General features: G+C 36.3%; 1 protein-coding gene across 1 annotated transcript in view; it reads right to left on the bottom strand.

Moving 5' to 3' along the window:
* cfap61 (cilia and flagella associated protein 61) overlaps positions 1 to 15,157 on the bottom strand; it is a 208,715-nt gene that overhangs the window by 14,930 nt on the left and 178,628 nt on the right. The gene's annotated exons all lie outside the window — the stretch shown is intronic.

Genomic DNA, 15,157 nt, shown 5'->3' with positions numbered 1-15,157 from the left:
CTGCTGCCCAACACATTTTACCACAACAGTATTTAAACAACATTTAAACAAAGAGAACATTCTTACCTATAATCATGTGTTCTAACTTTTTTGGCAGCTAATTAAAATTCAAGCATCCTATGATCTATTAATAATGTGCTACTAGACTGAGATTACATGAGATGAAAATTCCACTTTATCTGTTGCAGGGTGGGTAAAATGTATTAACACCAGTTTTGACATACTGACATACATACATAGTTTTGACATACATGCATAGGTGTGATTCCCTAGCAGCCACTAGTTTCGAAACTTGCAAAGATGAGCACTCCATGTGATATTTATTATTTCAATACAAAAAAATACTGTCACCTTTTAAAAGGGAACAATATAAAGATAATTTCTTCAAGCATATCAAAAATGCTGTTGTTTACATTAACAGGTAAGACTCCACTAGTCCATTCCATAGGAACCCCAGTTTGTCGTTGAAAATGACTTACTACATCAGGTAGTTGATTATCAGGACAAAAATCACCAGCTTCAATTAGCCTCCAATATCAATGAGATATATTCAAGCTGATTCATGCCCAAATATTAGAAGAACACTTGGGTGTAGCTAAAACATTACATCACTGGTTTGAGATTGATGCAGAGTGTCAGCTTCACCAGATTCCCAGAAAGAAAGCTTAATAATCGATATGTCTTTTGAGCAGATGGGCTTAGATATAGTTGAACCGCTAGACCTGTCAGCTTACGGCCACAAGTACATATTAGTATTAGCTGATTACGCTACCCAGTATGCAGAGGATATGCTGAGACAGTCACATGTCCTCAAACTTGCCAACGAACACCTGCAATCTGATAGCTGTAACTAAGGACCAGCGAGTCAGAGTGGACGCAGACACAAGAGGGTGCTTTGCAAAAAAATATAAATGACTTTATAAGTGATAAAGGAACAAAAAGATGATAAAAAAGTCCAATATATTAATGATCAAAATGATGTAAATGCCAATAAATAAATACTTTCACATTCCAAAATATTCAAAAAGGGAAAACAAATTGCAACACTTCTTAATACTGTCTTTTGCACTATTCCCAAATAAACTGTCTCCTTTCCAAAGTCTCAGCCTTTCCACTAAGAAAAAGGAGCCTTTCTGACTTAAATCCTCAATAACCAAATTCCTCTACATAATGTCTGTTGAAGGATTTACATCTCAGCTCTATAGACAGCCTTATGCTGTGGGCCTGCAGCTGCATCACCAAAAAAGTACCTTGATTGCATACATGCACTCTCCTTCTTATCTCATATCTCTTATTTCCCTCCTCCCCAGTGATGGGGCACAGCACTTTTTAAACAACGTCCCCATCACGTGATCAGGAAAACTTAAAGCTATAATCTGCTGACATGCACTCTTGTGTTCTTACTTAAACTGAAAAAGATATGTCTGCACACACGTGTTAACACCATCGTCCTGGGCTGCCTGCATGTCTGTGTGGGTCAGCATCCCAAAGGAGATCCTCATGGATCAAGGAACAACTTTCACTTCTGAAACATTTAAGCAAATTACTAAATGTCAGCACATTTAACATCATAAAATATTTGTATATCACACCTATAGTGATATGATGGTCAAAAGATTCAACCAGACTCTCAAACAGATTTTGAAAAAGTAAGGGATGGCAGGGATTGGAATCAGCTACCACCTTTTTTTTACTGGGAGGTACAACAAGCATTGACTGGTTTTTCATACTTTCAGAGACACTATAAAAGGGAGCCCAGAGGGATACTTGGCATAGTCAAAGATGGCCAAGAGACACAGTCCAAATCCCATAAAAACATGTTGCAATATGTCCCTAAATTCTGAGGTCGGTTTGAATAATTGTGCCCCACTACAATGCAAGCAGTGTAGCCTTGATTATATTGTCCATGAATTTCTGCCAAGAATCAAGTTATGATATTCATACCCACTTCTGACTTGCACATTACTCACACATTGTCAAGGAACATATGAAATTAAAGAAAGAAAGGGTCTAGTAGACTACAGTATGGTAGCTCAACAGGCTGCTGAGGGTATATCTGCTATGTAAAACTACTGAAACCTTAGCAAGATCAGGGTGAACCCTGATTTCCCAAGCTCAGTCTCTCGCTAAATGTTTTTTTGAGTCCAATGCTCTTATTTATGTCATAAAATGCCAATTGCAACAAGTTCTACAACTAATAGTTAGTATTGCATACCTCAATCCAGGGTTGACTTGCCTGATTTCTTATGTTATAGTCACTGACTCTAGAATTATAGTGTGCAAGTGCCCTTATTGGCTCCCTGAGTTGAAATGAACAGAAATGGAGCTGAAAGTAAAAAGAATGTTCAACCTAGGAGTTAACAGTCTAGTTCTACCGTACTCATGCCAAAACTTGACAGGTCATGCTGTTTTTGTAATCATTTCTGCAAAGGGTTGATAGTCTCATCAAGAGACTTGGCAAGGCTCACTTCCAGAGTTGTAAAAATTGCTCAGAAATGATACTTGAGTCGAAGTAGAAGCACAGTACTTCATCAAATTTTTACTTTCATTGAAGTAACAATAATTTAATTTAAAAATACTTGAATAAAAGTATCTTCTTTCATATGTACTCAAATACAAAAAGTACATTTAATAATAATAATAATAATAATAAATCATATTTTTTATTAGTACATAACTGCAGTCAAAGGAGCTTCTAATTTTCCTCCAAAACGTTATACACTTCATAAACTGTAAAACTTTCTGTTTAGTTTAAGTAGTAGCTGATTTTCCAGCTGTCCAGCTGTGCTTGCCTGGGGCTAAATAACATTCCTGTAGTGCTGAACACGTCATTTTCAAACAACAGTAGCCACTGGACTGTTTCTATTAGTAATCTAACCCGTTCAAGAGTCAGCACAAGTCTCGTCATTTTTGGTGGTGAAAATGCTGAAAGATTTCAGACACTGAAGATGATGCATTTCTACTGTGATTTAAAAGTAGGATTAGGATTTGTAAACTGACAGTGTCAATTGGTACTAGACATGAAATGAATTAAATGCGCCTTATTCCGTTTTCAGTTTAAAGCTATACACTGTACTTGGATGCATAATGATTATTTGGTGTGAAGCAGACTAAGATACAGCTTATTTTTAATTGCATGCTATCGAGTTTAACTGCAGTATTGTTTCATTTAAACTGAATGATATTTATTTTCTGTGTGGCACTATGGGCTTTTTGTGACATCTTATGTTGTCAGGTAACAAGGATATATTGTGCAAGCAACGTGTGTACATTACATGCTCAACGACAATTGCAATAAGCCTTACATGTGTGTAACTGGTTTTGTGAAGCCAAATGGATCAGCAAACGTAATTGATAAAAGTATACTTTAAACTTAAGTTTGTTTTACAAAGTCATTCTTTGTGTTATATTACACTGTACTACAAATGCAGGAAATTGAAATATTGAGCTACCATCCTAATTGAACAAAGCTACTGTGATATGGAATGGATTATTCACTTGTTTGTTATTTCATTTAATTCTAGAACCAGTTAAAATAATAAAATAAATTATATATCATTTTTATTACTCCCATTAATAAAAAGACACATCAATAAACAAGAAAGATGTTTTAATGTAGAGAGTGGCACTATGGCCTCTTAGTAGGGGTATAAATTGCCCAATTGCTCTGAATGGCAAGGAACACAAGAGGGTCTGTGCCCCTGTCCATTAACCAATTTGCCTCACATCCTCTTCTGCACGCACTTGGTGTACAGACAGCTGGGGCTTCAGGATTTGGCTAGTGTCACAGCAATGACCTGAAGTGTGGTACTAGTGAGTGTGGGTGTGATTTATTTACACTGTGCCTTCCCTACTGGGATACCTGGCAGCAGCAGATTAGGTGCCTCTACTCCAGAGAAGAAGAAGAAAGTAAAATATAAAAACAGTAAAAAATTAAATGAACATTTCACATCCTCATTACTTGAATAGAAAAGCAATATAAAACACTGAGTGAAATTTACCACAGCTTGGGTTTTACAATTATTACATTAAATTTCAGAATTGTGGTTTATCTTTATGCCTCACAGTTAGGAGACCCAGGTTCGCTTCCCGGGTCCTCCCTGCATGGAGTTTACATGTTCTCCCCGTGTCTGTGTGGGTTTCCTCTGGGTACTCCGGTTTCCTCCCGCAGTCCAAAGACATGCAAGTTAGGTGCATTGGCGATTCTAAATTGTCCCTAGTGTGTGCTTGGTGTGTGGGTGAGTGTGTGTGCGTGCCTTGCGGTGGGCTGGCGCCCTGCCCAGGGTTTGTTTCCTACCTTGTGCCCTGTGTTGGCTGGGATTGTCTCCAGCAGACCCCCGTGACCCTGTAGTTAGGATATAGCGGGTTGGATAATGGATGGATGGATGGATATCTTAAAATAGTCTTCTATTCCTGAGTTTTCAACACCTACCAGGTGTCATCATCAGAGGAAAATGATTAGACATACAGGAATCAAAGGTTATATATAGCAAATGAGGAATGGGAGGGTGGATTACTAAGGTGGGGTTCGGAGGGTATTGCTCTTGTAGTTATTTGAAAACACCATTAACAGGCATCATTCGGACATGAACTGAACCCAGCATATACAGGTTTACAAAGAAGAACATCCTCTGATGATGACACCTGGTGGGTGTTGAAAACTCAGGAATAAAAGACTATTTTAAGAAACGTGATTAATTTTTTTCTCCCTTTGTGGATTTCTAGCTATATAAATATATATATACTAGGGGATTCGCCCCCTGCTTGCTTTGCTCACCAACTCCACCGGCCTGCACTGTGTGCCAGCCACTTCACGTCTCTGCCGCTCACGTTGTGAAGAGGGGGGCTGAACGCACCCTAAGGAGACGCAGTCCCCTCTTAAACAGTGATACAATGGGAAACAAATACAGTTTTTTTTAACCTCCTCTTTGCTCAATTAGCTGCTGGATTGCTGCTGCTGACGTGCCGCGTGATCTGCATCTCGCGTGGCGCTTTGAACGTTTAAAAGCCTGTACAGCAGCTGTCCTACTCTTTGCCTTTTATTTCTGGCACCGGGCATGGTTAAATCTCTTGGTACAAAGTCTCGTCTTGCGGGACGTGAGTTCTTGATACTTTTTAGTTTGTAATTTAAAAACAGAATAAGAATCTGAAAATCTAACAACATCACATTAAAGTTTGATAAATTCTGAAAAGAATGACAACAAACATATATATGTAGGTTTTAAAATAAGCCGATTCAAAGCATGACAAATAAGTGAGTATATATATATATATATATATATATATTGAATTAAGGATCGATTCTGAATTGGATCAAGACTTTAAGAACTTAAATCTAACTGAACAGCCAGATTCTCATGCCTACGAACTTTTATCTCCTTTTGTTCTCCAAACCATACTACCCATGAGATGCAAGCGGTGAAATTGAAGGAAAGCACCAAGAGATGAAACATAGAGAATAAACAGGCTGGGATCTGTAACTGGAAAGCAAGAATCTAGCATCAAAGCCCAAATCACTAAACTAAAATAAAAGTCACAAAATCTTGCATAGCACCTTTATATTTACAAGCAAGAGTGCTAAGGGCCAAACTTTAATCCCAAAACAAAGCAGAGGTTGAAAAATATGTGGCAATAATTGTTTTATTGGAAGATGGATGTGAAGAAAGTTCACAACACTGGCCTTCATTCTGTTGCAGTAAAGATGCTACACATCGCACAGTTCTCGTTTTCCTGACTAGCACCAGCATAGCATCCTTTTGTCAATGCAGGTCTCAAAAAGATGGTGCCCATTAGAAAAACTAAATGGTGCAGCGAATAAATTTTATTCCTTTTTAACAATGGTAAGATGCTTTGAAATAAAAAATAAATATAACTTTATTAACTTATAACATTAGATTTCTTGGTCCCCAAAACCCTACAATGTCTCAAATATTTTTTGAGACCAAGAAGTAGCTGCAAAAAATTAAAACCAGGTAATGATACAGACCAAAGAACCTTAGATCAGTTTTGGGGTTATTTTAAGTCAGGACATCGATGTCACCAAACATTTAATTTGAACTTGCTGGTCCAAGAGAAAAGATACAAAGCTTTCATTAAATTGGCCTTCTCTCAACTAAAATATTATTTACTATGGCAGGAGTTCACTTTGATCAGCACCATCCCTCACAGCAATAGGTGGTAGCTCAGAAACTAATGGATGACAGTTGTTTAAATTAAATGTGATGCATTGAAAAAAAAACTTTCTGTGTGAACCCTGATGCTGTCTCTTAGCTATACCACCTTGCAGTCAGGTATTCTCACCCCTCCTTGCAAAAATAAAAGCTGTAAAATAAGTAATTTTTAGAATTACAAAATTGTATGGAAAATTGTTCAGTTCTTTTTCAGTTGTTAATTTCTGCCAAAATAGTCACAGACATTTGCAGTCATTTTATCCCTTCTTTACTACTATGGCTAATGTACAGTACATTGCCTCCTCTTATGGTGTGGATACAGTTGTACCTTGTTTTCAGATGAGTAACAAACTATTTGTTTCATGCACTCAAGGTAAGCCTGGTTGAAAAAGAGGTTCTAAGAATTAAAAATTATGAGTTTTTTTAAATATTTAATTAGAAAAAAAACAGTAGTCTATCATAAGCATTTCACATCTATGGATTTAAAGTCAACACTTGATGCCAGCAGAATGTAACACAACACTACATGGTAATGCCAGAATCACAGGCAAAATGTTTACATTATGATAATCATAAATCATATTTGAAAAAGAGTATACCAGAGTGACTATGAATGAATACAGATATGAGAAAAAAATAGAAATGAATGAATTCATTAAAGTGAAAACAATTAAGTGAAATGCCATACAAAATACAAAACCAAAAAATAAATCAAAAGTAGAAAACATTAAAAAATAATAAGTTAACATGAATATGTAATGAACACTAAAAAATACACTACAACCACAAATGTCATAAAAGAAAATGGATGAGCAGTAAGATAAAGGAATCGCGGTGAGAATTATAATGTTGAAAATAACATAAAAGCAGAGCATATCGTCACAGTTCAGGGAGAAGATTAAAATTGTTTGGTACAGATGTAGTGTTAAGAAAATGAAAAAACTGAGAGGGACATTCACATTATAAAAATTAACTACATTTGAAGAAAAAAACACTTGTTCTTGTGGACAACTACTATACTATAAACAAGTTGTAAGTAAAGTAAAAAAAGAGATTAACATGTTTTATAACTTGTGGTCGTGGTGAGAAAGTTCATGTCAGCACATAGATGTTGATATTTCTGGACCCTCTGAAGATATTATATTTTTCTCAATGCCCGACTTTCATTTTACATTGCCTGAAGTGGCAGCCATACCTTCAACAACACATGAGAAAACTATTCAGAAGTTGAAAGTAATAATCTATTTTTCGCCTTCCTGAACAGCATGTCAGTAGCAGCTGACACACTTCACATTAACTCATTCACATTCACATTCACTGAGGAGATCGTTCCTCCCCCAAACTATGCGACTCTTTAATTCCACCAGGGGGGGTAAACGTTAACATTTAACATTATACAAAGTTATTGTCTGTTTTTTTTTTTCACCTGTATTATTATCATTCTTTAATTTAATATTATTTATTGTATCAGTATGCTGCTGCTGAAGAATGTGAATTTCCCATTGGGATTAATAAAGTATCTATCTATCTATCTATCTATCTATCTATCTATCTATCTATCTATCTATCTATCTATCTATCTATCTATCTATCTATCTATCTATCTATCTATCTATCTATCTATCTATCTATCTATCATTAAGTGAATAAGCTTTTTAAAGGTTTCATAATAATAGCAAATCAGATCAGTGGCAAATGGTGCTGCAGAGAAATGTTTGTAGAAAACTAAGCAAGCATTTAAATTGGTTAAGTCATGCTTAATTTAATATCAACTAGCTACCTTCCTGTTCTCGTACTGAATAGTCCACTTGTAATCTCCAGGCAATTAACAGCTGTCTTAAAAATGGGTGGTCAGTTACACATTGTTGAATCTCCATATACTAGCCCTAAAACAAAAAATCTTAGATGCAAATAAATCGGTGCGAGACAGGAGTCATGAGATACAATAAGAGACCTGGCATGACTCTGCAACAAAAGTGCTAAACAGACTTTCAGAATTTTGATTGCATGGCCCTTATGTCACACATTGTTTGCATTTACAATTACATTATTTGTTCCCACATCAAGAATTGGGACATATGAGATGGCCTCAGAAGTCTTATACAGGATATTTTCCTTCTGGGAGGATTTTCCTCATTTTTATATCCCTTCTCATGATGTCCATACCATACTTTCAAATTTGAATGATCAGCACTTTCACACAAAGGCTTCAGGGTTAAGTGAATAAGCCTCTACCATTTACTATTACAATAGAAAGGATTGACAGACATTATATCCAATTTCAGCAAAAGAAGACATCCCTAAAGAATAAATTTGCACTGAATGATAAACCTTGGATGTGAAATAGAATAATTACCTGAGCTGGGGAAAAGAATGTAGTAGCCCAATTTAACATCTAGTTAGAAAATCTATGCCATTTGTATTGGAAGCTGCACAATAAAAGTGGCAAAGACGTTATGTATTGTGTCCTTATATAGCCATGATAGTGCTGGTCAGACGTTCTCCAGTTCAATCCTGGGTACAACCTGTAGCTGAAGGATTTTGCTCCAACCAGGTTCTCATTCAATTAGTCATTTTTATCTTTAATGGACCTCACTGTTTTATTAGCTGATCCTTTTTTCTTTCATTTTTTCATTTAGTTCAGCGGTAACAGGTTTACACATATTAAGACATTTTTTTGTATTTTTATAACAAATTTGTATGTTTTCTACATCTTTGGTTTTTTTTATTCAGTTTAATTTTTCTGTGGAGTTTGCTTTCTTAATTGTACCAGAATACAGGCAATTAATAGGAGCAGAGCAGACACCAGTGCAAATGACTATGAAAGAAGCAACTACTTCAGTATTACTCACTTGTGTGCTTATTAAAGAGTCAGAACATTAAAAAGTAAAACAAAAAGAAGGAATTCTTTCCCATTCAACACATATAAATTTTTGTTTCATTAAGTAAAAATGCATCACAACCATTATGTAATTTCTGGATGGATGCAAGAAACAGAAACTGGGGAAATAACAGCTTACTTAATTAAGGTAGAAATCCAGTTAAGGCAAGAAATGGGTTGGAACAAAAACCTGCAGCCACAGTTGGCCCCTAGGACTGGACTTGAGAGCCACTGGTGTGGGTATTTGAGGCTAAGTAGGCTTGACTATGCTGAGCCAGGAATTCAGTGTAAATACAGGCTGTTGCAGGTCTGTTTGAATTGTTATTTTACACTTGCATCATTGTGGACCTTATGGGATACACTTTGGAACCCCAGGAGGTACTAGCAAAGAAGAGAATGAATACAAAATTGAGTGCCATTATGAACAATATTGTACATCCTCTCTCTGACACACTAACTGACTTCTTTCAGCCAATGGAAAAAAAAAGAAAAAGTTGAAGTGTGTCAAAAAATGCTAATGGGGCTCCTTTATACCAATGGTAATACTCCTGCATAATGCCTTGCTGTGAATGTAACTGTCAAATAAGTTTTCTTTGTTTTAAGTTTCTTCATTGTTAGTGACTCTGGTGTATCTTTGAGGGAGGCTTGTTGTTTGTTATAATATAATGGCATTTATCTCTCTATTATAATAAAAAAATCTTGGGACAAGACGTGACTTTTTGAAGAGACTTTTTGGAATGAAGTCCCGTGAGACGGAGACTTTTAACATGAGATTCTTTCAAGTCACACCATGCTTACAACCTTTGGAAGCACATCCCGCGAGACGGTGACTTTTGCCATTAGAGTCTTTTAAGTCATGCCCTACTTACAACCATTTTCAAACAAGACCACGGTCATCTAACCTTTCAGTCATGCGAATGTTTTTGGCAGACACACTTACTGCACTCTCAGCTCTTATAAATGTTATCAGGACAATAATTTTATACGTTCTACATGACACGTCAACGACTAAGCGAAGAAGAAAGAGCAGCCCAAAAGCATTGGAGAGAAAAGAATGCAAAAAAGAACAATAATAATCTATGTGCAAATTCTGAAAATAAGGAAAGTAATAATCAGCCCGGACCAAGTGGAATTGAAAACCTTGCAGGTCCAATCGGGGTCAGAAATAAAAGACAAAGAGTACAAGACAAAGTAAAACATCATAAAGACAATAAAAACATTGGCGCGATACACATGCAGAGCAGGTTAAAGATTATGAAAGTAGTAAAATTCAAAAGTATCAAAAAACTGATAGTAAAGATTGCATTAGTGCTAACAAACTGAAATTATTACTCGGTAAAATAACAGAACAGCAAAAAGAGATAGAATATATGGACACAGGTGATATGTCAGAAGAAATGTAGATATTGTAAGGCTTTAAAGTTTAAGTCAGGGACTTGTAGATCATCTAATTCATGTTGCCATCAGGGAAAAGTAGTGTTTCTTCCCAATGAAAAGGAATATCCGCGAGAATTAAAAGATTTGTTGTTTGGTGTGTCGCAGGTGGCTGGGTGCGGCCCGCAATCAACCGCCTACTTAAGGACCCGCCGCCCGGCAATCAAGGCTGGAGTCGGGTAGGAGGTGGACAGGGCCGGTGCAGAGGGGGCGAGGAGAGGCCTGAGTGTGTTGTGTGGAGAAGAGAGAGAAGGCGGAAGGAGCCAGGACTTTGGGAGACTGTGGGAGGGTTTGGTGAGGTGCACTAAGGACTTTGTAAATAATAGTAAACTGTGTAAATAAACGTGTGGTGATGGACTGGAACGTGTCTGCCTGTCTGTGTCCGGGTCGCCTATTCCACAGGTGTAAGTGAAATCCACAAACACTACAGGCAAAATATCCGAATCAACAACCTGTTCGCGTTTGCATCATTCAATGGTTAAAACGTAGATCTACACAATAATGGACCATACGCTATGAGAATCTGTGGTCAGGCAACAACTAAAGCTATGAAATGTTTAATTTAGAAGAAACCACAATTCGGTCAGGTGTATATTTATGATCATGGAGAAGCGATGCAACATAGAATCGAAAGAGTTAAACGATCGGACGTATTAGAAATTATACAGCCAATAATGCATAAAAATCCATACGTCAAAAAGTATTGCACTTTATACGAAATTTATCTGCAAAACATGGAGAAAGAAATTTTCTTGGATTTCTATATGAATCCGAAAGATCACGGTCACTTTTATAATAAACCAACATATGACGAATTGTCAGCGATAATAATTTCGAAAGACGATATCAAAGAGATATCAAAGACAGAGTTGATATTTGTGTATATCCAAAAGCAAAGCACTATTCAAAAGGAGATCTTGATATGCCATTCGTATTAAAATGTTTACAGTTTCCCGTAAGAATAGCTTTTTTTGCTATGAAAATTAACAAATCACAGGGACAAACATTCGAAAAAGTCCTCCCTCTTGTCAACACAGATGCAAAATAATAGCTGAGAACCTATAGAAACATATTTGTTAATTTATATATCTTGGCCAGTCTGGCTTTATACATTTATGACTAGCCTCTTACAACTGGCTTGGGAAAGAAAGGCCTTGCTATGGGTCTTATAAATGTAAATAAGACTCTATAGTATTCTTCCATCCCAGTCCTCATGACCAATTCTAATACTGCAAGTCCCTTCCCCATTAGTAAAGGAAGCAGTCAGGGTTGTCCTCTTTCACACCCTTCTCTTTTTACTTATTTCTTGATCTGTGTACAGTCTCCATTTGGAACTTGTGGACTCCAACACCCATCATAGTTTTAAATTCCCATCACATAATCTCACTATTTAGGTAATGCTCTCTACAATTATCACATGTATTTTAGACTTTTTCAACACATTTGAAATCATGTATAGTTATAAAATTAATTTTACTGTAACTAGTAGTATCAGATATTTAGGAATAGATATTTCTGCCTTAGCAATCAGCATGACCTTTAAACACTACTTATAGTTTTTCTTCTTTGATGTAAGAAACTACATTAACAACTGATCTAAGCTTTCTCTCTTCTTCCAATCAGGTATTACCATTATCAAAATGACAATTATACCCCACTTTAATTTTAGAAATGCCATTGTCCTGTTGCCTGCTCACATTAAATATTGGGCTAAAGTCATTGGACTATAAATAAAGTAATTATTTACTAATTTCTGTGGAATGGTAATGGACCTGTCCTTAAGCACTCAGTTCTAGTTTGTATCACACTGAATGGTGGGATGTTCTAGACCTAGAATTCTAGAATTGGGCTTTCACCCAGTCTTTTTGGATCTTGCCTATATTCATCTCTGTAACATCTCATATAATTTCCACTTACTTCTCTCTTTTCTCTTCAAAATATACTGTTTGCCTTTCTAAAACCTACATTCTCCAGGATTTCTTTGGGATTTATTTTATCATAAGCCGACAGTGTCTGTCACCATGTGGTGAAGGCATACTCCCACACCCATCTTCCACACTGTTGTCCTCTTTATAGGCAGCCAACCCTGTATTTTCCCTTTATGGCAACACATGGCAATTAGCTTGCTTGAAGAGATGTTAACTAGCTTGGGGGTTCATAATGTTCTTCCACATTTGAATGCTGAGCTGGTGGTTTCAGTCTATATGGCATTTTCAAAAGTCTCAGTTTAAGGGGGTTAAACGTTCTGGGGTAGTATGGACAAAAGGTAAAAACTGAGACTAATGGCTATGTGTTTAAATGTAAATGTAGCAGTGTGGCCACAAATCCCAGAGGAATGTTTCCAACACCTTGTTGAATCTATACTACAAAGAGTTATGGCAGTTCTGAAGGCAAAAGAGGGTCCAACCCAGTTCTAGCAAGGTGTAACTAATAAAGGTAAGTGCATAGTTAGCTCCCCAGAAAAGAAATATATGATTTAAGTTCGCCTTATAGTGGAACACTGCCAGATGAACTTGTATGCACCTAGTTTCCTATTCAATATGGTTTCATATGTATTCAGTATAATATTCCAAAATTCATTACATGTAATTATCCATTCATCCATTATCCAACCCACGATATCCTAACACAGGGTCACGGGGGTCTGCTGGAGCAAATCCCAGCTTACAGAGGGTGCAAAGCAGGAACAAACCCCAGGCAGGGCACCAGCCCACCGCAGGGCACACACACACACACACCAAGCAACAATTTAGGATCGCCAATCCACCTAACCTGCATGTCTTTGGACTGTGGCAGGAAACCGGAGCACCCGGAGGAAACCCACGCAGACACGAGGAGAACATGCAAACTCCACACAGGGAGGACCCGGGAAGCAAACCCAGGTCTCCTAACTGCAAGGCAGCAGTGCTACCACTGCGCCACCGTGCTGCCCCCTACATGTAATTCTATGAAAATATATAACATATAAAAAGGAAGCATCCTGCAAACATTAAAAAAAACAGCTAAGAAATGTATTACTCCTCTGTTAGCCCTCTTTTTCTATCAGATGTATTAAATATGATTTGGACAGTTACTATATCTCTGAGGCCTGAGATAACTAACCAATAGGGTTATGAAGTGTAGAGCTTTTCATTTTAACCTTTCAATAAATTATGCTGTCACAATCTTTTCTCAGTTTTGTTGAGTGTAACAGAAAGGTCTGGTTTAAGGATTTTAGCCTGACTCCTTATACCCAATGTACAAGTTTGAAGTAACCAGGGAAGAGTTTGAGTGCTTTCAATGGTGTTTTTTGCATCCATTTAAAGAACATGTTTAATTCGAGCTTAGAATCACAAACAACCATTTTAATAAAAATACATATTTGAATATACTTCGATATTCATCAGGAGATGCACCTATGTAACCTATGAAAGTAATTTTCACATAATAAAATATTTCATTATTTGCTGGTTTAATATTTGCAAACTTGTTTGAAAAATAAAGTAAAAAAGTATACTTATATAGGTATAATGCAATGGATCACATAGGGGGGGGGCACTCCACAATGGATATTGAAATTATGCTTTCATTCTTATACCACTATACTGCCAACAGCTATAAAAGACAGAATTTAAATAGAGGAACCAGAAGAAGAGATGTAACCATAATTTAGGCAAAAGGTTACTGCAAAAGTCAGTCCTAGCAGAAAAATCAGAAACCAAAGTCATAGTGAAACAGATTGCACAGAATTTTAAAACCATAAAACCATAAAATAAAAAGTCCAAATAAAAACTTGTTAAACTCTCAGGAATATCCGCAATCTCAGATAACTAGGGAGTACATGACGCTGACTCTTATACTGCAGCACCCATGATGTCTCTCATAAGACACTTCTGGCTGTCCTACGCTACCAAAACAGTAGCAGTCTCTAACAAAATACCCACAAAACAGCAGTGCCTTATGGGAAGACATGAAAATACTTAACCACCTTGAAATTAATTCAGAACAAAAGACAAATGTTACAACCAAATTCGAGTATGTAGTAAAATTTGACTAAAACCCTAAGGAAATAAGGAACCACTTTTAAAAAAATGACTCATAAGAACCATATCACTTAATATTTTCACATTACTTTTTTGTTTATTGCACGCAAAGCCATTTTGGGTGTTTTTTCCGGTTGTTTAGGCAAAGTGTTGTTGGTGGTATTGTACTTTGTAGCTTTTGTGCCTTAAGAGTTTGGGTATGCATACGAGGCTGTTATTCTGATTTTAAAGACTTTGTGACAAAGACCTGAGCTTGTTTACTAGCTAATGATTTATTCTTTCTCATTTCCTGTCCTCTTCTATTTTTTTCATCTACCTTCTCCTTTTTGCCAGAACATAAGGGAACAGTTACTAGTTTAATTGATCTTTACAACAACAAATATATACAGTATATATATATATATATATATATATATATATATATATATATATATATATATATATATATATATATATATATTTAGGTACTACATTTCTTATGGCAGTGTCATGAGAAGTTCTTCACAATTTAGAATTCCCTGTCTATTAATCAAAAATTGCTTTAATTAGCTATCATTAACTAGGTTAATGGTGTGATTTAATATCCTTACTCTTTTCCTCGTTTCAAAAATGTAAGTAAAAATTACAATCTTTTTAATGAACATGCATAA

The sequence above is a fragment of the Erpetoichthys calabaricus genome, chromosome 3, assembly GCF_900747795.2.
Source record: "Erpetoichthys calabaricus chromosome 3, fErpCal1.3, whole genome shotgun sequence".
Classification (NCBI taxonomy): Eukaryota; Metazoa; Chordata; class Cladistia; order Polypteriformes; family Polypteridae; genus Erpetoichthys; species Erpetoichthys calabaricus.
This window is presented reverse-complemented; position numbering and strand designations above follow the sequence as displayed.